Source organism: Chamaea fasciata, unplaced genomic scaffold (genome assembly GCF_029207755.1).
Source record: "Chamaea fasciata isolate MVZ Bird 193981 ecotype frontalis unplaced genomic scaffold, bChaFas1.0.hap1 SCAF_3, whole genome shotgun sequence".
Lineage (NCBI taxonomy): Eukaryota > Metazoa > Chordata > Aves > Passeriformes > Sylviidae > Chamaea > Chamaea fasciata.
In genome coordinates this window covers 54,303,546-54,328,665 of record NW_027094088.1, presented here as the reverse complement: position 1 = coordinate 54,328,665, position 25,120 = coordinate 54,303,546, and the positions used below count along the sequence as shown (strand labels likewise).

At 36.8% G+C, this 25,120-nt stretch overlaps 1 long non-coding RNA gene across 1 annotated transcript; it reads left to right on the top strand.

Annotated features, from left to right (window-relative positions):
* Positions 1-375: 375 nt before the first annotated feature.
* LOC136287722 (uncharacterized) lies at positions 376-7,300 on the top strand. The gene is made up of 3 exons (XR_010720281.1): positions 376-491; positions 2,611-2,710; positions 7,179-7,300. It is a non-coding gene; the product is annotated as an uncharacterized lncRNA (long non-coding RNA).
* The last annotated feature ends 17,820 nt before the right edge of the window (positions 7,301-25,120 follow it).

The window sequence follows — 25,120 nt, the reverse complement described above, 5'->3', positions numbered from 1 at the left end:
ATGACCTCACTTTGCCTTCTCCCACACCACCAAAGTTGTTTGTTTTCAGATCAGTGGGTGTTTTTCTCCCAATCAGGGCTTGAGAAATTTTGCAGAAGTTTTTGAAATGTTTGTTAAAATATTCCAACCAACTTTACATCATTTTCTCCATGCTAATTGCTCTGATTTTTCAGGAGTCTTCTCACAAAGGTATTTCATGCATATATGTTGTCAGAAAGTGTCTTGTATAAAACTGCTGATGAGAGCTTCGTGGAGCTACTCAGGATCTTGTTTTTGTTTGATGCAATTTAGATTTGACTCTTCTTCAACAATTTTCTAGGTCTCCCCATAAGAATAATGGTTGGAGGCTCAGAGCATAATTTATCATCTGGTTTCTAAATAAGTCCTGTAAATCTCCTCTGCTCTTTGTGAAGCTGAAGTCATCTTCCACATGTTCTTTGTGTAGAAGAGATAAACCAACCTGAATCCTGCTTGCTGTCCCCAACAAAGGGGTAAGGGTGATAATTTCTTATATTCCCTTCTTAAATATTTGGAACTCTATAGCTGAATACCAAGTTGTTGGTTAGATTCTAGTGACTATTTAATGAGTAAATAGAATAAGGGTGAGAGAGAGATGCTTCATCTGTATTTATTTGCTGACATAGCTGACAGCTAGAGTGATATCTTCTTCTTCTTTCTTCTTTTGTTACAGCAGCACTAATCATACCACACAGAGACACATTTGTCATTATATGTAATTATGTGCAATATGTTTATATTATAATATTTTATATTGGAGAGGCATGGGTTTCATAATGTTTTTACTCCAAATTTCTTTCTGCCACAGATTATTTCAGTTTATGCATATTTATAAATTATATTTAAAATTACAATAGCACATTAATTATAATAATATGTTGATTTGGAAATAGGAGCAACCAGAGAACTGATATAGATGAATGCATAACTTGTGACAGAGGGGCAACATTTTGTTAGGGCTTGGGGAATTTTACTTTGGCTCCCTTAAAATACAGAGAATAACCAGAAATTATTCAGACAGGCTGAAAATCTTATCCAGTTGAAACAGGTCAGAGAAAACCTTGACCCTCCAGAAGCCTTTTGAAAGACCTGTTCCTCTGTAGACCTGTTACTACTCCTGACAGCAATCGGTTTTCACCCTCTCTCATCACCACTTCCCTTTTTTCCACTTTCCCCCCCCTTTTCTCCAACCCAATTAGCAGATTAGCCAGCAGGCTCTGAAGCCTGAAGAAGTAGGAATTAAACTGACTTTTATCACGTGCCAAAGTAACTGTGGAGTTACCCAAGAGCACAGCCATACCCTCAGAGGGAGTCCTGTCCTTAAGGACCCCCAAGGGTGGATAAGGAAATCAAAGGTACCATCAAAGCCTCCTTCAAAGTTACAACATTATCCTCCACAAAAACTCTTCCCGGTGGTGTGCAGATGAGGCCCTGGCAGTGCAGGTGGGTGACAGGGCCAGCAGCAGTGGGAAAGCAGAGGACTGTGTTTGTGTAGTCAGCCCCTATCAAGGGGGTTCCATAGGCCTGGGCAGCACAGCTGAGAGGCAGCAAACAGCAATAACTGCAAGTCAAGCACAGTTCCTGCCACTGGCAGAAGAAAGGAGATATTTAATTGGGGGCAGGGGGGTGGGGGGGTTGGGGGGGGGTTGACTGTGGATTTGCAAATTAGTGTAATATGACTGTGTTGACCAGGCAGGTGTAATCAGTAGGTTTTAACAGATTGAGGCAAACTTCATTATTTAGGCAATGAAGTAAGTTCTAACTAAAGCCATTTTTCTATATTGGTATGTTACCTCACATTATTTGGATAAGCATTTTATCTAAATGTGAAAACATCTTCAGAGGTCAGTTATGTACAATTCATGCAACTTGTAGGATATACTCAAAGATAAAAGACCTGCACCACTTTATCCAGGTCTCAGCAGCTGTTTGAGATCTTACTTTGTATAAAATTGGATGCATGATTATTGTCTAGATGGTAATACTGTGGTCCAGACATAAACTGTTCTCACAGGTGGAGAACAGTTCTTAAGATTGCTAAACAGTTTGGGCTTGAAGATGTTTGGCAATGTACTGTATAAAGTACAATTCCATGAAGTAGCTTAAACCAAGTTCTTTCTGCACATAGAGAAATGAGTGTGACTGGGGAAAGCAAGTATTTTACCTCCGCAAGAGAGGAGTAAGGAAAGGGGGAGCCCTTCTGCTATTGGACGGCATTGGAGCTGCTCACCCACACCTTCTGGGCTCTGGCAGAACTCTTGTATCTACCACACACTTTGAATATTTTCATGTCAAAAGCAGACCATTGGATGTCTGCCTGCACACAGGGAATCATACCAATGTGAAGTTTCATTCTGCACACATAACAACTGACAAACCTTCTCTATCTGTCCTGTGGCTTTCCTCTGACTGTTAGCTCTGAATATTAGATGACACTGTCTGTAAAAACAAATAAAATATTTGTAGCACAAATACTTTGCTAATGAACTTTATTATTAATCCAATCATGCTGATAAAGAGCATTCAATGTGAATATCTTGCCAAACTAATTAAGGTTTGAAGTTTTATTTTTTCTTATCTTCATTAAATCAGAGAAAGAGAGAAGATCCAAGAATTGAAAAGATCTCTGAGGAGAAGAGCTGAATCACAAAAAAGAGAAGAAAACAAAGAAGAATTCAAGAAGAACAGGAAGGTAAAGGAAACCTTTGACAAAATAATTTTTGTTGAAAAGAGAAGAATTTTACAGTGCAACCATACATATTTATAGTTCACTGTGCATTTTTCTGGTTAGGTTTGCATTATTTTACTCAAACACTATTGCACATATTTTGACCGCATGTTTTCTAAATAAGTTTGAGGAACATGTGGGAAAATTCAGTTAGGAAACAACATTCCATAAAACTCCTAATGGTCCAAGTGATCAGTGCACAGAAGGTCAAGATAAATACATCAAGAAACAGACAAAAATTTGTCATAAACATGAAATAAGTTGTGATAAACAGTAATAATGCTGTGTCATCATGTTACAGTTATGGAGGATGTGCCCCCAAAGTCTGGGAGCTGATTCATTTTAAGCTGAATTCATTTTAAGAGGCAATCTTGTTCCTCTACCCTACAGCACAGTGTGTCAAGTTTGACCTTTTCTCCTTTGCACAGGCCACTGTGGCAATTTATTTCATGTATGCTATACAGAGAGGGCTTACTTTTAAAATATATTTATGGGTTATAAAAATTAACTTTTAATAGAACACTGATGTTAATCTTCTCTAAATGGTTACAGAGTTCTGTGGTAAAAAGAAAATTTAAAAGTGGAGGATAGTAAGTGATGATTGAATTTGCACCATTCTCCTGCTATATTCCACTTGTTCTTTTCATTTCCTCAACACAATTATTTTGTAACAGACTCCGATAAAGTTTTACACCTAAAGCATTGTCATAAAATATTCAGAAGTTACTATATTTTATTACTGCTGAGTAAGTAGTTTGCTTTTATTCTCTGGTGGTTATAGTACGGAGCTGTATTGCTGTATGAAAGGCTAAACAACAGTAAAAGAATACAGACTTCATCCTAAAAGTTTGGCAACAACATGCACACACACACTTTTAAGGGCATGTAAGTCTTGAAAGGCCAGGTACTGCCAGCAGGTACTCTGGCAGGTTGAGGTCTCCAGGGATAGCACACTGCAGAATAGAGAAAGTGGAAAAATGCATGGCTCTGCCACTTTATAATGAGAAGTGCTGTATGCATCCTCTCAGGGAAGAGCTGCTCTTGCTGATCACTTTCTTAACATCTTCACTGCATTAGACCTCAACTGTGGGTCCAGTCCCTTCCATGTACACATGATACTGACAGAGTAGGAGGATGACACTATGCTTAATATTTGTATAGGCCCTTTTAAACACTGATCTGCAGGAGCACTGTCCCTGAAGAAGGGCATAAAGTGGGAATAGTCTCATAGTTTTCAAGAGATTTGCACAACTCCCAGAAATCCATTTCTCTCTTTCTTTATGCCTCTGAATTGAGCTGCCCTGAGGATACCTTCAGACCTTTCATTTATTTGTGATGGCTAATCCTTTTCTGGCAGTAAACAAAGAATCCGTTGTTACACAACAAATATTACCTACAGGGTTTTTTTTTGTGGCAGGTGCACTAGTTATAGAAAAAAGAATCCACCTTCAATGCCCAGGCTTTGGAAAGCAATAAGTGGCTTCAGTTTTACGTGCTTTGTCTGGTGAATGTTGTCCATGATTGTGCCCATATGACATGAAACTGAGATCTGTTTGTTCAAGAGAATCATATATGAAAATAAATAAGTGAAGGGGTTCTCACCCCAAGCTCTTGGTGATAGAAAAATTTCTAAGCAGAAACTATTTCTTCCATCAGGACACATCTGGAAAATTGAGTGCTTCTACCCCTCAGTTAATGAAGAGGGCACAACACTATTAGCTCGTAAGCATGGGAGCAGGGAAGGAAGCTTCCCAACTGATTCAGAGAGAGATGCCACCTCCAAACTGCCATGGGGGACATAATACTCAGCGAGATGCTTCAAACTGTAGACAGTAGGAGAGAGAAGCATAATAAATCATAATGTGAGAAAACAAGCAGATTTCAGGTATTAACAGTACTTTTGAGAACTAAAAGATCACACAACATCTCTCATCCAAGTCCCCTCTGATTCTTGTGGCTGGTTTTTAACTTCTGAGTCTTGAGGTGTGTTCTGCTTTCCACAAAATTTCAAATGGCAATGAAATATTCTGGATGGATGGTTTAACGAAACACTTTCAGATGGTTCTCAGGGATGAAATCCAGATCAGCTTTAAAGAGAGTCGTTTTCCGCAGTCCACCAAATCCTAGGGAAAAACCCCCAAATCTGTCCTGAGGACTGGTAAGGATTGGGGCAGAACACTTCACTGTAGTTCTTCATCTTTCCATTACCCTAACATTAAGGGGAGAGTCCTTCCTTTCTAATTTTCGTCTCACCCTGCTCTGTCAACAGGGCCTGTCAGCAGCCCACAGGCCATTCATTTCCAGCAGATGCTGGACACAAACACAATTCCTTTTGTTCTTAACCCAGCAAAATAGGTTAAAACCTTCACTTTCACATCAGTGCTGTTAAAGCAGAAAAAATTCCCACAATAAATATGATATTCAGATGTCCTGACACCTTGAAATAGTTATCAAAGAGCACATCAAATCATTATCCAGCTGCATCTTGATTGTCATTAAATGTGGTTATTATGTTTTTCAGTGAGAAAAGGCTTTTACAGTGGCAAAGACACCTCTCCCAAATCATATTTTGATTACATGTCATTATAAACTTAAGTAATTATGGTTATTTGAAATGAGTGCAAGTGTATATTTTTCAATATTTCAGTTATGGTTTTAGCCTCACCCTCCAGCCCACCCTGTTGTAGGCTGGTAGAACAAAACTGTTGCAAAGATTTTTTTTTTTTTCATAGCCTTTGCAGGTTTTCTACTTTACATTATCAGTGTCTTTCAGTCAAATGCATAAGGAAGTTTGGACTAGCAACTGTAGTATTTAGACCACCTAGAAGTCAGAATAGTTGAGAAAAATTAAATGAGTTCTCTGACAATAATATCTTTCTTTTTAGGTCATTTTGCAAAAACATACCATTTTTTCACCCAACAGCTATCAATAGTTCTTGTTGCCAAAGTGAATTGCAAAATAAAAATACAATTTTGAAGTTTGGACAGAATTAAGCCATTTTACCTCATAGAACACATCAGTCAATATTACAGAGTGATATTTGTTTCAAATGGAATTTTTACAAGGATTATGCAAATAAATAATTTCAAAATTTATATTTATTATGGAAAAAAAAATCTTTTTCAGAGTCAGTGCTATTTGCAGATTCCATCTCTTTTGCCCAGGCACCCAAATGCCTCAGGAATCAATGCTCACTGTTTTAGTCTTCTATTGACTGTAAAGAATTACTCCTGAGCTACAGAAGCATAAATAAAATTAATTATGTGCTTTAGTCTCACACTTTGGTGCTCAAGGAAAGAAGAAGAAAATGGAAACCCTGCTGGCCCTGGGAAAGTGTTGTTTACAGGCTGCATGTCTACTCAAACCTTGGAAAGAGGGATTTGCTTTTATACGTACGAGGCAGCATTGCTCAGAGCCACTAGTGATGAGGCAGGAGGATGCAATGATTCTGCCTCTCCTTCAGGGCTGCTTCACACAGGGTGCCCAGAGGAGCTCAGCTGGAACCCCTTCTGCTGCTGCCTTTCTTCAGGCTGTGTGGAGGAGCACCATGCAGGGCTGCAGCATGCTCCAGGTCTGCTCCTCTCCCAGATTTGCCCATTGCTGAGCTCAACACTGCTGCAGTGGGCCAGGTCTCTGCAGCTTGGCCATGGCAAGTTACACAGGGAGCAGTGACCCAGGAGCCCTTGCCTGTCACCAGAGAGGAAATCCATCCCCTTCCACAAACCAGAGTCTCTGCCTCTCACATAATAAGTGGGATCTTTCATCTCTCAGATAAGGCAGATGATTCTTGCTCCTTGCTTCTGCTGAGCTGGGCATACGTGGCCAAAATATCACCCAGCTGCCTCAACCTGACAGCAAGCAGTGGGAAACACAGAAGTACCTAAAAAAAGTTGAAGTGAATTAAGAATTGTATCTTGCTCAGATAAATACAATTTAAAAACCCTTTCTTTCACTTACCTTTTGGGAATGACATGCTCAGACACAAAACTGTATTTTTCTGTGAGGGAAGACTGCAGGAATGCCTGAGGAAGATCATATTGATGTGATTGCAGAATTAGCTGCCAGATCCCACCCTTTGCAGAAGAAGGAACCATGCTCCTTTCAGAAGGGATTCAATATTTAATGACCATCAAGGCATTGTTGTTGAAAGTAAAATTTAAAAATGGAGTGCTAGGAGTTAAAAGCAAGAAAGTGAAGAAAATGAAAGTACAGAGGCAGTCATTTAGTTTAGGTATGCAACATATTTCTGATAGCATTTTTGTTTCTTGCAGTCCTGAAATGCATTTTTATAGTATGTGTTTAACTCTCTGTGTGGACATTCGTGTGTGATACTGATCAAGGCCTACACTGTAAATAGGTTTCCTGCATTTAATTGGACTTACTGTGGATTTATGATGGATGGGCTCAGATTTTGTTTTCCTTCTTCTTTAGGACCTGAAACCTATGCAAGAAGCAGCAGCAATGGTTTAATAAGCAGTTGTTCCAGTACAGAGGTCTGTCAGAAAATCCTTTTAAAGCACCATGCCTGTCCTGGTATCATGTGGCCAAGCAAAATAGGGATGATATGCTCATAATCCCTGAGCCCTTCTCGTGCCTTCTGAATTGTGCCTTCATGTGTTTCAGCATCTCTGTAGCAGTGTTAACCAGTGGTTATTAGTAAAAAAAAAAAAAAAAAAAAAAAAAAAAAAAAAAAAAAAAAAAAAAAGAAGCTTGGGATTATTTTCTAGAGATTTGTGGCTAGTAGTTTACCTCTGGTGAATATCTTTGAATAAAATCATTACTTTACATGATTTTAAATGTCAACTAAAATGTGGATGAGTGTAAACTAGTTTGTATGTGTGTATAGCTAAATATTTTCCACTTTGTGTTTTTTAACTGCAACAGTTAAAAAAAAAAAAGTCAGACAATATTCTTGATGAAACCATGTTTTAAAGTGAAGCAAACAGTAGAGCAAAAGAATCTCCAGAGACAAAAAAATTGCAAAATATTTTATGTAGAGCTACATATGAGAGAGATTGTAATCTTTTGTGGAAAGATCTAATCTGGATTACTTTTCTATTGTATTCAGCCACAGAGAAATAAAATAAGAGAAGGTAAAAATCAGATTAGCACCTTAACATATTAGAGGCTTGCAACTCTGAGTAACACTGATGAGCTAGAGCCCTTTAAAACTCGCTTTTTCATTATGTGTTCTTGGGAGAAGAAATGCAACTGAGTCAAGTACAAGGCCAGTCCAGCAGCGGGGATGATTATGGTGAAGTTTTCTATGAAGGTGAAAAGTTTGAGTTTTCCATGGCAATTAAAATGTGTGATACTCTTTGCAAATACTTCTCTTTTCAAAATGGTTTTATTTTTCTTAAAGTGCTCTATGTCTTTCTTCCAAGTGCAGTTTTGCAAATACATTGTCCAGAATTTCCTTCTCTGATCTTAATTATCCATCAGCCAGCTTCCCTCTTATTAATTAGTACTCAAATTTTAGCAGCAGCTTGAACCGGGTCACTGTTCACATGTTGAAACAACAGATGCAAAGGGGTTTGTGAGTGACAGGATAAAAATTAGGCACCATCTTGGCATGAAGTTTGAGAAAGATGTTAAGAAATATCTCTACATTTCATATTGGAATCTATTCCACATCTCTGAGTACTGTATATACTGTACAAATGCTTCATTTTAAGTCTGCCAACATTGCCTCTCCAATTTGTCAATCCTGGAATTCTTTTTAGTAAGTGCTACAAATGTACGACTCATCATTGTTATTATGTTCCATTAGAACACTTGCCAGTTTTGAGTTCTGTCAGATATACGTGATAGCATTTGATGAATCACTGCTGAAATGATCCACTACAAACAACATCCAATTTTTTGGAGTGCTTTCTACCAGTATTGATAAGTATCTGGGGCTTAAATGCAATGCTGCTTCGACACACTCAATCATATTGCTTGTTGCAAACATTTGGGATGAGTTCGCTATTGACTACTTAATTAATCATCTTGGCTCATATTTTTTTCTGTCACTCAAGGATTGCACTAGTCTACTGTTATGATGATACTTTGTTAGAGAAAAGATGGCATGTTCAGTTGCACGGCTGATTTGGTACCCCGTTTCCAACACTGGGGTACTACAACTTCAGCAAACCTTCATTTTCACTTAAGGCTTGCATTTCTTTCATTTGTAGGGCATATTCAGCATCTAGGTCGCTGCAGCACACAGGTCAAGACTTTTTAAATATGCACACAAACTCCCTTGAGCGAGTCATCGATCCAGAAAATGTCCTGTAGAGCAAAATCTGCAAAGTAGAATGCCTCACCCTGTAAATACACCTCCTCAGGTACAGCCTTGAATAAGTCTTAGGGTAGGGAAAGAATCAAAAAGTTACAAAAAATAAGTGGGGAAGGTACAGTATTGGTAAAACTGGGATATCTGTATATTCTATTTGTCAGTAGAGATGAAATTATTTCAACTAAAATTCAACAGGATTCTTGGAAGGATTTCTATAGATTACACAGTCATAATCATAAAAAAATTGTTTCAGTGGCAAGCCAAAGCAATTAGAACCTGGTAAGATATATACAAAAATGAAGTCCATAAAGAGTTATATTCTACAATGTGTTCCAAAAGCAGCGTTTACACCTGGTTGTATTCGTAGTTACACAGTCAATACATTTTTCGTCACTTCCTTGTTACTAGGGAAGGTTCTCTTATTTTCAGCTGACCATTTACTAATTTATATTAATTTCCCTTCCCTGTAGACTAGAAAAGACCTTAGACTCCTGAGGTTAATTTACTGTATTACCAATGTGCCTAGGAAACCCAGTGAAGGACCAGTCTCCCAACTGATGAGGTCCTGCCCATGAACAGTTGAAGAAATGGACTCTGACCCAAAAGACTTACTACCTGAATTTAAGGCAGCATCAGTGCAAGAAGATGAAAAGAGGACAGACAAAGGAATCACCCTTGTTTTCTGTAACAGAGAGGGAGGAACCAATCAAGGGATGAATAAGAATCACTTTTCATGTTTCTTCGGGAGGCAGACCTTAGAGAGGCAGGAGAACCACGAGAGGTTCAAGAGGTCAAGAAAGATGGCATTTTAAGAGCATGATCAACTGTGCCGAGAGAGCCCCAGCTCATACAGAATAAAGACAGACTTAAAATATAAAATACAGAGGCTAACTGCACCGTTTTTTAGTGAGTGTGCTATTTCAGTACATCTTGAAACATGTTAGGGCTAACAAATGTAAAACAATAACAAGATAGCAGCCACATCCAGAAAACTGAGATTTTCCTTAATGCTGGGACTGTGCATAGGTTGATTATGATACTGATTATGAAAACATTTGATAACTTTGCTTGTTTTAAATCCCAGTGCTTTATTTGTACAGCTGAAAATACATCATAATGAGATATATTTGACTTAGATTTTGAGGAAATTACAGATCTCTGTAAAAATTAAATGCCCTTCTGTCCATTCTTTACTTAAAACAATAAAAGAAAACTCTGTCTTAAATCTCTAAGCTGTCTTATTACTTATTCTGTCATTAATTCTTCCTACTACCTATCATTGTGGTTTCTTAAGTAATAAGCCTTCCATGAGCAATGTCATTTCTTCCACTAGTATACTACCTATTTTCTGAGAAAAAAAGCTATTTAGTTTTCTGCATTGTGGAAGGAATTATTTCTGTTTTAAAGGTGTTGAACTGACATAAATAAATTTGCGGTATATCTATAATGCAATTCATATCAGAATCAGGAACACCTGAAAACTGTTTTTTCCCCCAGTCCCAAGCTTTAAACTCATGAGCTTTTTTTTTTTTTTTTTTTTTTTTTTTTTTTTTTTTTTTTTTTTTTTTACCAAGAAGTCAAGAAGTACTCACAATTGTTTTTAATCCCTGTCTAGCAAGGAGTATGAAATAGAAATACAGACTGCAAAGAAAATTTCTTCAAAGATTCAATAAACCTTTCCCTGTACCTTAGACAATTAAAATAAACCACTGGCACCCACAAACCGTTCTGCCAGATTTTAAAGCCATTACCTTCTGCTATTCAACTTTTAGGAATTTTCCTTCAACAATCAATTTATACCTCCTTTCTTATTTATACACAAGGAGGTATAATTTTTACTCCTATTTCCGGATATAACTTAGTCATGCTGTGCCATCATCCAAATCACATCTTAAGTGCTTTAGGTTGTCAAGACAAGACAGAAAACACAGAGTTCTAACCCACCAGGAGAGTATCTCAAGGCACCCCCTGAAGTTCCTCAGTCATGTTTTTTCCTTTCTCCAAATCCCTTGCTGACTAGGGCTCTCTCATTGATAAGTGACATGTTTGAAACCGGCACAGATTGTGCAGTCACCTAGCAGCCTACCTATACACAGTCCCATTCAAATGTTGTTCCATCTCTCAGCTAAATACTTCTGACTTTTACTTGCATCTTTGCCTTCTGCTATTTGCTTTCTTTTATTCCTTGAATCATCTTTTACCCACTTCTATTTTTCCCAATTTTTTCTCATATTTTCTGGTCTGCTGCCCAACAGCTCATTACTGTTTATGAGTCTGTTATGACACAAGTAAATGTGATGTCATCAGTAATGTCAGCAACAGAGGCAGCCTTGGAAATCAGGATAACTGGGCCCTGACTCTGTCTCCAGATCTGATCTAAGCCAAGATGATAGGTCATTCCCTGGGACCTTTGTATCAGCCAGAGCTACCTGACTGTCAGTTTTGATTTCGTGCATTTTCATTTAGCATGTGCTACACTTTCTTTCTTCCTTTAGCTTTTTCCCTGTATTTACCAAGACAGACAGTGTTCTTTCAAATCCACAGAGACAAATGCACTTTCCGTCTGCTTATAATCATGGCAGAGGGAAGAGGAGCTTTATTAAGTGCGACAAGTACAATGTGAAATATACAGAGGTATAGGTAAGAGAACAACATTTTTGGTAAATGTAGTAATATTGCCAAATCTGCACAAATTCAAAAGGGTGTAGAAGATTGTGGACCGTATCTCAGAAAAAACCCCAGTAGTTATATCTAAAGTATCATCTTCCCCTGCCTGGCATAGCCTGTCAGCATTGTAAAGTCTTGACACAGCAGCCGAAATGAGTATTTTGAAAGTGGTCTTAATATCCTTCTGCATCTGACTGAGGTTTTGGACCTTTCTGCCTGTTTAGCTTTTGCAAGAAAACCTCACAACCTAGAAACACACCTTATGATAGCAAATGACCACTGATACCATCCTGGCAGCAGTAAAACACACAGCAGTTCCCCCTCCAAGTGTGAAAAGATCACATACTTCACCAATACAAGAGCTTCAAAACTTTCAAGCACAGATAAAAGCATGGAAAAAAAATACTCTTTGAGCTAGGTGAAGGAATGATCAAAGTTCCCTGAACATAGAAATGCTTCTGTCATAACCTCAATCTCACACTGAAAAGATCTGAAGGTAACAATCACCTGTATCTGCACATGGGTTTACATGGTATGTTCCATACAAATATGGTATCTTCAAAGAACATTGAGCAGAGCATTTGAGAACCAGAAAATGTCAATACAGTAGAATTTTTATTGTAAACTATCAGAAGATATAGCTTCTATTAAACATTTCATGCAATAATGAAATAAGTTAAGGGAGTAAAGTTGTCTCTGGTAACTTATTAAATACACTGCAAGCAAGTAACCTTATCTTGCCAAAATGTGACCATAATTTAAAATTCCACCAAAGGGGATATGTGGAATGTGCCTGGGAAAACTAAAAAAAAAAAAAAAAAAAAGGCAGTTGCTACAAGGTCAATAACTACTTTTTTTTCATATGGTAACAACAACAAACTACAGAAGAATAGGCGTACAACCATCCAGGAAATATTTCCACCTGAAGAAGCTTTGGATCTCATTCCCCCAAAGAGGAACCAACACCTGGTGAAAGATAAAATGAGATGAGAAGTTACCTTCTGAAATCCAAATCTGTTGCTAAACTGAGAATAAACAAAGTGCTCTGCCAATTTTACGATGCAAAACAAAGGAAAAGAAAAAATGAAACCTGAAAGATAAATTGAAATATGCTTAATAATTAAGTAGCTGATTGGTGGTGTCTGAACATAATGTACACTGAAGGCAATATCTTTCTAACAGCATGCTTTACAAACAGACCAGTTTGCAATAAAAATATATCTCCATCTTTATGTTCCTTTAGATTAATCTTTAAAAATATTAATTTTTCATTCTAGAACAGTATTTCATTGAAAAAATCTCAGGTGGGAAAAAAGCATCATGCATAGTGCTTGACTCAGACTAATATTCATGAAGTTATTCACTTATGCAATTTTGGTTGTTCACAGGGCATTAGGCTGGACACAACTGACATGTTAAAGAATTTCCCAAGTTCTATAAACATCTAGAAGTTTAGAGAATCTGTTTCTCTCTCTCTCTAAGTACATCTAATATCCCATAAAATTCCTTGCATAATCAGAGTAGATTGTTTGCTAATTGCAGTATAGTTGCAGTTGCAAAATGTGATGCAGATGAGTGAAATATGGATGATTAAGGTTCACAGACATTTTTTTCAGTTTACAATTTATTTCTTTCAGAGGCAAATACAGAACGCAGGCATTTAATGTAATAGATTGGACAAATAATCTTCCCTATCTTCAAATGCCAAAGACCAAAATAACAAAAAATCCTCAAAAAACTTGGATTGGTTGGAAAAATGTCTAATGCGTTGTATGTTTTGAGATTGAAACTTCATCACACATTCTTGCCTTTTACACCACTTGTGTTCAGCATTGCAGTAATCTTACTTTAAAGAATTCAAGGTTTGTAGCAACATCTTCAGCAGTCAGGAAACAGGGAACAGTCTATTTCAAGAAAGAAAGGCACAGGAAGAATTAACTGCATTTAACTGAATTCTATTATTAGCCAGTTTATCACATTTAGAGAAGACACTGGCAATTCCCAACCTGGAAGACACAAATAGAACAGGGTAATTTATTTATATTTTGGGGAAAGGAATTCATTCTTTTTCTGGGTCTGAGCCACACACAAATGAGGATTATGTTTAATTAATAGTTTCTTTCAAAACAATTTAAAAAATTCTTATGTCAGAAAGGTTTACCTTGATATTACTCAAATTTCTAAAACCTTTGGATTCACGGGCTAAGAATTAGATGTATATTTTGGTGCAAAGCAAGAGAGGGAAAGAATCTTTTCTTGCCACCCTTTTACCCATTGCTTCAGGGATGAAAAAATGGCTGCTTTACCTCCCGCTGTGATTTTATCCAGAAGTTTTAGAGCCAATTGTTACTATCTTTTTAAGCCATTGTCTATTTCAAAGATACTCAAAGCAGAAAACTTTAGGACAGTACCTGCAGTGAGGAAGATCTCAGTATAAGTCTCTTCCACCTCAAGTGTGTGTCCTGAGTATTTGTAAAGAGCTGAACTATGATAGCACTTGGAGTCAAGTGCTAAATTTTGGCTTACTAAGATTAAGTACTACAGATAAACTTTGGCAGATGTATTAAAATTTCAGTAGCACCAGTAAACTGAAAAAGCCTGAAAAATGCAAATGAGTAGAAGTGCAAATACATTTGATATATCATGATTATAAGCAAAATTAATTTGTTTATTAAATCTTCTTTTATACTCTGCCAGACTTCTATAATTGAAGAACTACTCTCATACTTATGCAGTTGTTTAAATCCTTTCCTAAACTCAGGCATTTAATTTAAAATCATAGAAACTGTGTGATCCACAATTTATACTTAAAAAGAAATTACTTTCTGTGGACTTGTCTGAGCTGAAATGTAGATGATTAGCTTGAAATTAATAATATTATAATGTAAAGGTAATGTATTTTATTTTTATAATGTGTTTCTTCAGCAACAGCTGTTACTTTCTAAGTCAGCATTTCTCAAGCAAATTAAAAAGTTTTATTAATCAAGAATACTATTTACGATTGAGTTCCATTATGCCTTTATGCACAAGCGATAATAATTTCTACAGTGAAAAAAAAAATGTTTGTTATCTTCAAGTACAGGGACAAAAGTTGCTTTAAGTTGTTAGTAAAGTACTTTTATAAGCAAAAGAACTCCAAACTTCTATTTGTTTGCATCAGAAATGAGCACAGCTTTGTAATATATTTTACCATGTCAACTAATGTATTAAAATATCCTGCAAGCTATGCAGAACAGAAAAGCTAACTGCAAACTTTTAAAAAAATATTGCCTGAAATCAATTGCACTGTACTCTAGGCAATGTCTAGGACACCTGAAATTAATAAAAGCCATTGTTTATTCCCAGCTACCCTAAACTGAGTACTGGAAAAATCACCAACAGTTAGGGTTCCGTAATTCAAACTCTTGAGTTTTAACACAATTTATACCTTCATGACTGTTTAAGATAATTGTAACCTAAACTGTTAAAAATGTTGAAACTATTTCAATCTGTCATAGTTTGAGCAGAGTTTGCATCTATTAAGATCTTTTTATAGTGGAAAACGTGTTGGTTTACTTATCATGTATGCTTGCTTCCTGCAAAACACAAAGATTTTCACAGTGCTCTCAGGAGTTTCAGGAGTTCAATGGGAGGTTGGGTTGTTTGCATTTTCTTTTAGGCCTAATCATGTTTTTTTAATACCTCAAGTGCTCCTAACACAGAAGATTATGTTTAAGCTAGAGTACATGGAAGAATGCTTGGAAAGGCCCACAGAAACATAAAAGAAAATTGTTCAATGAGCAAGAAGGGAAGGCATAAAAAGCTTGGTAGAGACATGAATTCCAGACCAAATGAGGCCATGTGTCTGGTATGTACGGAATGCTTAATATCCAATACACCGGGCAACTGCTGCTTAGCGAAACATCTAAAACTGTGAACATCTTTATTACAATAAATGACCTTTCTCCAGATTCCAATAGAATGGTGCACAGAAAAGGGAGTTTCAATGTTTATTTCCGTATTTATGTTCCTAATGTTTTTATATTGCATGTGTTTATAAATAAAAGCTTATCTTGATTCATTTTTTTTTTATTTTACAGCACAGATATTTTATATTCTCTCAAGGTATGTTCAAGGGATTGTCTGTACATTTACAGGAATCTCAGTAGTGCTGTTTTATCAAATTCAATATGTGCGTATGCAGTAGAAATACATTCAGCTACCCAGTCTTATATAAGGTGCATAGTTGGCTCATAGACTCTACCTCTATTTAAACATTAATAATACACACACACTATAGGTCCAATATCAAATATGGATGTTTTAATGGAATGTCTAAATCTCAGACATGAATGCTCAAATCAGCACTTAGATTCACAGAGTGGGCATTTGCACATCTAAATGTCTACGTAAGTACCCAAATGTGCAATTTGGATGTCCTATTAAGATGCCTATATTTGAAAATTAGGCTGACTTCCCAGCATTTTTGGCCACGTGTAGTACAGGGATCCTGGCAAAAATGCCAGGTTTTAATTCTACTATGCTAAGGGGTGTTTGATTGTTTCGTTTGTTAGGTTAAAAAAAAAATTAAAAAAAATTGCAGTTCTAGAAATAGATTTTGCTCTACTTTTACTTTTTGCATTTTATATGGTCTTGTAACTGGGTAATAAGGTACCAACTGAACCCTGCTGCCTGAAGTACACTATCATCAAGAAAAGGAAGTTCTAATGTCTCAGGGTATATACTGAGGTTTGTCATATTTTAATATGGAGAATTATAAAATGTGCCACGGCAGGGTGCTGCAAGTTCAGTACCCACTGAAACAAAGCTGTTAAATAAACTCTCTGTTTTATGAACCCTTAAATGGTAAGTGATCTTCTGGGTTACACATTATGTGTACAGCTATGAACCAATATATGTAACATTTTTCTACTTCTCTTTGAAATCTGAGTTGAAATCTGAAAGTTCGGTACCCTCATTGGTTCAAGAACGCCACAAAAGTCCCTGACAGACAACTGAAGTGAAAGTAGATTGCATTAAGATTATTCACCACCTTGGAATATTTACAGGAATGATCACAAAAGTATTGTGTTTTGTATTTTAAAATTTTATCATTTTAGAAGGAAATAAAGCCTCTTTTGGCCATGAAGTCTAAAGCTTTTCTTCTTAAGATAAGGAAAATGACTCAAAATAAATAATTCTAAGTCAAAACACAAGTCATCAAGAATGGAAAGCTGGATAGTTTCTAATAAAATCTATTTTTTTACTTCCTTTTTATTTATGAACACAGAAGCACCTGCTTTGTGACAGCCATGCCAAGACTTAGCTAGGTTTCAGTTACTCTTAAAGCAAACCCAAGACAATGTGCCATTTTGGTTCTCAACATTTTTACACAAGCCACCAATTTATTACTGCAAGCTATTGTTTTCAGCTTCTGTTTCAGTTCTTATGAAGTACTTACAAGCTTGAGAGAGGTTATTTCTTTTTCCCCGTATCATACAGAGATAAAATATATTAGCTCCCACAAACCTTGCTTGTACTAGAACTGTGTGTATTTCACAGTTTCTGTCTTGTCAGTCTGAAAAGCATTTGTAAGATAAAAGATAAAAATCTAAGATAGATTTTGCATTTTTTCTATGTTTTATGTTCTATACAGTCTTTATCAGGTTCTCTGTGTTTTCATCTCTCATTTACAAGATCACATAATGCCTTTTCTAAGAGAATAGTGGCTTTAAAACTTATTTTGTTTTAGGTAGATTTTCCCTTTACAATTGAAAATCCATTCTCTCCCCATTCTTGAAGAACCTGTACTCCCAGTATTTGTTAGATGTGCTGTCTTTCCTTCCTTATCATGCGCTACGTGTGTGAGGATGAACAAATCCTGCATCTCTCTGAAGCTTATAGAGCCACACAGCATCAGTTTGAAGTATGCTTTTGCCAGACTTGGCAAGATATGTGGGATCACACCTGGTCAGTGCCCAAACAGGAGCACTCCTGTTTGGCACACACACGAGTCCTTTTAATGGTGAGCCATGGTGAGCAAAAATACAAGTTCTTCAGCTGCCTTTGACAGCAGTATCCTTTGCTGGATGAGATGCAAAACCAAGTTCACTTGCTTAGAACCATTAATGATCCCACACCATTTCCAAATGGGCAGCCACAGTTTCCATCCCACATTATGGGCTTCGTTCATTTCAGCACTCTGCATTTCATGTTAAGGTTGGTATTGCTCGCTTTAAAATAGATATACACTGTACAGGTACAGTAAACCTGCCATTTACAGTATTACATTGTTGAATGAAAACTCTGCTTTAGGAATTCTCTCCCTCTTCATCTTCTCAGTGAAAAGCAGAGTAATGTACCATAGAGAGGAATGATGAAATATGCAAATATATGACCTAAGGAAAGCCTTCATTTTGCAACAAAATGTCCTCAAATCCCTCATAGGTTCCTCTCTTTAATCAAAAAAAATAGGCAAAAAATAACCTTGAATGACTTCAGTTAATTACAATAGAGTTACGATAAATGTACCCCATTATGAACAGAATTAGTAAATGAAAATTATTTCTTCCTAAAACCCAGATTTTCTGTAAAAGATTATTTATTCATTTTTCCACAAATTATATTGAAGAGAAAAATTTCACACCCTTCTCTCTACACCCTTTTATCTCTATTTCCTGGTTTTGCAGTTTTGTTGTATGAGTGTGTGCACATACGTCTATACAGAAATCAAAATCAGAACAAACTTTTGCAACTTCTATGTTTAGTCCACTGTGCCCATGTGGTCCATGAAGCCTTCAGAACTAAACAAGCTGCAGAAATCTTGCATTCAAGTCTGACCTCTATCTACGTCCAAAGGGTTTTCTATGCAGTTTTGAGCAGTTCTTTTTAAAAGACTGGTTGGAATTTTTTCAAAATATTTCTGCAGTACTTTAACCTCTTTTCACTCAATAAAGCTATTAATGATGCTCCTTCATATTTTAATTTCCTGATATAAAATGGGAACTTCTGCAGCTAGAATGTTATATCAGAGATGACTGGATAGCCTCTCATATTTTCTCTGTGTGACACCATCATGAGGCAATTCTGGACTAAAATTCTACATCATAATTAAGAATTGGATTGACAGACTTGAAACTTTTTTTGCACATTGCTATTCAAGACTTATGTTTGTTGATACATTTTTCTCCTAGCGAAACACTCCATGTAATTCTCCACTGAAAATGCCCTTAAATCTTACACTGATCAATTGAAGTTCAATGTTATACTGTGTGTCCTACACCTTTTAAGTGTGGAATTTACATACCGTCAGATTTAGGGATGGAACCTCAGAATAAGTTTAGTGCAGTAGGTTTAAATGATGCAATGGAAAATCTCATGTAGCTGTTCAGTTCATCCATCACTTGCATGAGTTTCAGACTCATAGTGAACTGCAAAAGGAAATCTTGAAATACCTGTGTAAAAAACTGTGATCTGCCTCAAGAAATACATGACAGTGTGCTCATAGATTCCTGTGAGAAGTGAACAACCCCCAGTATGTGAGAATTAAACTGAATATTCCTTAATATGTTAAGGCCAGAGTAGAATTAGACAAAATAATTTTGGTAATTCTAGTTCCACTGCATTATATTGTCCCCATATCCCCCATTTGCAACTCCACATACCTCTGGTTTTCCAGCTTGTTTCTTTTTGTCCTTCTGCCTACATTCACTACAGCATGTCATAACAGAGAGGAGAAAGGTAAAAACTGTTACGAAATGCAACATTCTAAAAATAGAAACAGTTTCTAGTAATTTTGAACATTTTCTTTATGTGGAAAATAATCCAGTATTTATTGTCATTTGTGTAGCATAATAATGTCAGAATAAGTGCTTTGAAAAAGAAAAAAAAAAAATAGAATCAAGCACTAGAGAAATATTTCCTCCTTAAGCAAAAACTGCAGCTTGCACCTCCCTCTGTGGTTCATACGTGCTTTTCCCTCCTCCCAGAACATTTTTTTTTCCCATTCTACCTCACTGCCTTAAGAAACTGAGAGCAGGAGAGAAAGGACATTTTTCAGAGCAGGATATTATGAACGGAATCCCCAATCTTACAGGATTACCAGAAGTGTGACAACTGTCTTTGTTTCCTTAAAACTTACCCCCTGAAGTAATCTGTAAGTTTTTTCCCCTTTATCAATATGCCATTTTCTCCCACTGCTCTAAATAAAGCTGTAGCTAGAATACTTTCAACAAATATGGCCACCACCTCTCTGAAGTCTCTGCAGGTAAATATTAAATTGCCCCCAGTGAATAAAAGATCTGCTCTTTATTTCTGTGTTCCTTAAATACGGCACTGGGAGAAACTGGGGAAATAGAGCAGAAAAGCAGGCTAGAAGAGAAGAAGCAGGGAACAATGTAATTGGGTAAGGTGTCATGGGAAAAAGGGAGAAGGACAACATGTGGTAAAGGAACTGAAGGATAATGAAGGATGTAGTGAATAAGTAAGAAACAGAAAACTTGGAAGCAAGAAAGGTGAGAAATAAACACTGGAATGCAAGATGGTGGGAGGAGTGGGGGGCGGAAATGCTAAGTCGTAAATTTACTGTAGAAAGGTTGATGTGGAGATTTTTTTAATAATTGTGGGGGTTTTGTCAGCCAGGGGTACTCCTCACATTTAAGTCAGTTTAAGACTAAATTTAACATTACTAGAAGAGTAGACTCAGAAAGTCCAAGTAGTATCAAAGAGCAAGACTTACACTTCCTTTTATACCCAAAGCTAATATTAAAGAAAATTGGAAAGTACAAAAAATTTAGAGACAAAGATACAGTGAAATCAATATTAAGACTAAGAAAGTTCTGTACAAAACACATTATAGGCCGAAAAATCAATTTTGGAACTTTCAAATGCACTGTAATGAAATATTGCAGACAAATGGAGGAATACTCCCAACCATGAAGTGTGAAATACCTCCTTTATATATATAAAGAGCTACAGTATTCCAATAACTGAGAAATACTTACTTTATCAACTAACATTAGGAAGACAATAAAATATCTCTATACCATATCAAGTTATATTACAGAGACTGGTAAATATGTGCTTAGAGAGTATTTGATGAAATAACTACTGGAGAAAGAGAAACAAAATTGCCTGAACTGGAAAAAAACCCCCATATACTTGTTTAACTAACACTAGGAAAACTGTGAAATATAGTAGTGCACTTATGGAAATACAATGAACTGAAAGAAATACAAAATCTAATCGTGCTTTCCCTTAAACTGAAGTGATACAATTCAACAGAATGCAGTTATTCTGGATCCACTCACTGGTAAGCAAAAGAAGAATTTCTCTCATTTAGTATATATTATTTAGTCTCCAAGAAAGAATAAAAATCATTTTAGAAGCTAAAAACACCTGCTAAGCATACAATAGAGTTCACTTTTGAACTCTATTTTAATGGTCTCTCCAGGAATCTCCTTCTGACAGCTAGACTGTGGAAAGTCTGTGGAGCAGCTGAACTTCCTCCAAAGAGCAATTGTTTTTCTTAAGCAAAAGTTACTGTTGTAGACCAAATACAGTCATTGTGAGACTGTCTTGTGTGAGCCTTACAATGAATTAAAGTGTCGTATTTTGTGGCAGTGTAAATGGAAGTGAAAGAATGCATTCATAGGGGGACTGTTCTATATGCTGGATCTGAGCTCTGGATGTTGTACCAGGATAGAAACCTACAGTGAAAAAAATTATAATTTGAAGGCTATATTGTCAGCTCTGGTAATTTTACTGAGGGCTTTGTGCTATGTGATTTTCCTAGACCTCCTTTCCCAAACTGAAAGTATTATGTGAAAATGTTTTCTTTGTCCTTTTAAAAAATACCTTGTCTATATTTGCAGACAAAACATTTTAAACACAAATTCTAATGCACAAAAAAAAACAGAGGCAAATATTAAAAATTTCCAAATATACTCTTTTTAAGATGGTGTCATGATTTTGTGGGAACAAACTGATAATAATCTTCACTGCCTATTTTTGGCATCATGCTTTCCTTCCCTTAGCATGTTATAAAAATTCTTACTTAGGGAACTTCTTATGATTGATAACTGGGCTCAAATTATAGGAAACACTTGTGTGGAAGTTGTACTAGTTTCTGTAACACATTATTTCTTATTAAAGACAGGGTTTTTTCTACTTGCAGTCATTGCCAAAACTGTGCATGTTTCTGCCTATATATAAATAATATGATCTTTTAATTTTACACTTTGCCTGTTGTGTTACATGATCCAATCAAGTGGCAAAGAAGTGGCAAAAAGTTCTTTTTCACAGTACAGTGTCTCATCAGACATGGATGTAGGCAAATCTATCTGACCTTAAAAAAAGACAAAGTTCACTATTAGACATGATTTCCATCTCCTTAAACCCCGCACTGTTGCGATCGAGAAATTTTGTGTCACAGTTCAGTTCTCCAACCAGACTGAAAGAGAGCTGAGACTGCAAGGGCAGCAATGTTCATTTGAATACATATTAGGCTTAACACAATCCACAAAATTCAACTGTGTTTGAAAAGACTTTTTAAAATCTTTATTTTTGCCATATTCATGAGACCCTTATAGAGCGTAAAGAAGCTGCAGTAGTCTGAACAAAGGGGAACAGATTTTTCAGAGAGAAGTGATATCAGTACATTAAGAAATAAAATAGTTTTTCAGGAGCTAACAGAAGAAATTAAAAACTGAAGGTTTTTATTAAAAGAGAGCTACAAGGAACAGTGGGAACACTGCAGACAATGTTTAAAATAATAATAAAAAATACCCCTAATCCAGAATTGCTTTACATGAGCTTCCTAATGTTGATTCTGACAACAGAACTCAGCTGTCCAAAGACCACTCACATACATATTTCTTCTTCTCAGGGCATCCTGATCCAAGGGACTAAAGCAGCTTTCAGAAAGGATTATTCAATTTCTGTCACAGGCAGCAACAGGATTTTTGTCACCTGAAGCACTCCCTCGCAATCATGCTGACGCAGAATACCTTGATTTCTCAGAGAATACATCTTATGGTAGAGCTCAGAAGCAAAGAGCTGCTTGTTAACCAGATGCTGGAAAACAGAAATCTGATGAGGAATAACCAGGAGCGGGAAATTTTCCCCTCAATCTCTTCAGCTGGAGATGGAAAGAAGATGGGAAGGAAGTCAATGGGCTTACCTGGATGTTTGAGGTCTTAGCTCTGCTGTTCCAAATTAATGCAGATGAATAGCCGAATCCTCATTGCTCAGTCTCCTCACTGGAGTTGCCCCTTTTCAGGCAGCTCAGCAGCCACTGTGCTAGCGCAGGATGAAAGTGCCCTGTAGCAAGTGGAGGAGAAGTCACCAGGAGCATGGAAGAGCAAGGCTCAGGTCCCTGCTTCACACTGTTTTAATTGCACAGAACAGAACAGGTCCCCTGAAGTAGAAAGAGCTCCCTCCAGAGAAAACTCAAGATATGCAAGGGACGTTTGGAAGGTCAGAATCTGCACCTCTGGTCAGAACCAGGCCAGGTGTTTTTGATAAGCTTCATTGTCACACCAGTGTTGACTAGCTTTGTAGCTTTTGTCACTATATCTACTCTGAGCCTGCAAAACCATTCTGCAAAAGGTAGGATGAAAGAGAAAGTTTCCACTGAAAGTTTTAGATTTGATGAATCATTCTGCTATGATGAAAAGCCATTTTGTCACAAAATTCCTGGCTAGCTCCAGTGGTGATACTATTGTCTAGCGTAGCTGTCAGACAGCCCTCCTAATTAAGCTATTTTTGTAGAAGACTCTGGGTATAGTTTGTGAATCACAAAGCTTGTGACTCTAGTTCCACATCAACACTGGGAAATTCTCCCAGAGGGAAATCATAATACAACCCAAAATTGCTATATAAAGCATCTACTCTTCCATATTGGAACAGAATGTTCCAATATCATAGCAGCCTTTCAATTCCCTGAAAATACAGAATAAAAAGGAGAGGTCTTTGTATGATCAGAGAGGCATTTGATCAAAGCTTTTCACGTGTTGCTGGACACAGAAGTACTTCATAACATAGCACTTAGGCATATTCATGTAAAACTTCAGAAAAGGTAAAATGAGCAGTAAAGATGTCTGATGCTTATTTGAAGTGCAGACAAGGGATGTGAGACCATGCCAAACCATCATGTCAGCACTGCCGGGGGTTTGAGTTGTTCCTGACTTCTGCATCTTTTTTTCTCCATTAACACTTGAGTGATAAAGCAGAAAGAGGTTTTTGGGTGAATCTAATGTTACCCTCCAACTCTGGTGCACATCATCAGGAACAAGTGTTGGTTTGCCATAATGCCACCTTCTCTGGATTTGTGTCTTGCCTCAGGTTTGTTCCTGCTTTCAAAGTGGCTGGCAACAATGATTTTGAAGTATTACTTCAATTTTTGTCATCATGCTTGTTGTCCTTCTCTACCCAACTCTTTTTCCAGGGTCTCCATCAGCCGCTGGGAATAGGTCATCCATGTGTTCCTGGTTCACAGTGCAAACTTCATGGGACTACCACTATTTTTTTAATCTGTTTTGTCTCTCTTTTTAAAGGATCGTATGCACCTCAAAGAGATAAAAAAAGCTCAGAAAATAAGAAAACTCTTAAATGAACAGTATGCCTGCACTGGTTTTGTCCATCTCTACATCTTGCTGAGAGACTTCTGTCAAACTGTCCAGTCATGCCAGTGCGATGCACACAATCAACAGCATGGTGGAAGCATGCACATCACATGTTGTGTCTGAAGACTTCTCAGGAATTGATCAAAATCAAGACAAACCTTTTTATTAGTATTCATTACTTTCTCTTTTTCAGTCTCTTTCAAATTTTGCCCTACTGGACAAAACGGCACAACCTAAAGCTAATAATCTGAGATTCCAAATTTGTCATGCAAAAAATAATTCCTTGAAAATACTTGCAGCTTCCTCCAAGCCTCTTATTTCCTCTTACTAAGAGAGCTACCAAGTCAGAGGGAGGTGATGAGAGCAAATTGTTAAAAAAGGGAACAGTACACCACCTGGCATCCAATAGTGTGTGCTGAGCTTGGCATTCACAGAGGAGGAGAAAAATACACACAATCTCAACATGTATTTCCAAGTGATGATATATAATGTTTTATTGAAACTGTTCATAAGAAGAATATATTAATGTATGATGCCTAGCTTCTCATTAAATAAAAGTGCTTGAAATTTATAGCCTGAAAACTTGAACTTTGAAACAAAAAATATTCAAGTGTGGGAACCTGAAGTTAAGAACCCAGAAGATCTCTAGATGTTCAGCAACACAAATGGTCTCTTTCCTAAAGAAGAAACTGAGGATGCGAGTGAGGACAGAGGGCACCAATCAAGCTCTCCTATTTTCAGTTTCTGCACACTCTTCTTTCTTCCTGTAACAAGAAATTTACTTTTCAAATGTGTATACGCCATTTCAGTTCTATAGCTGAAAA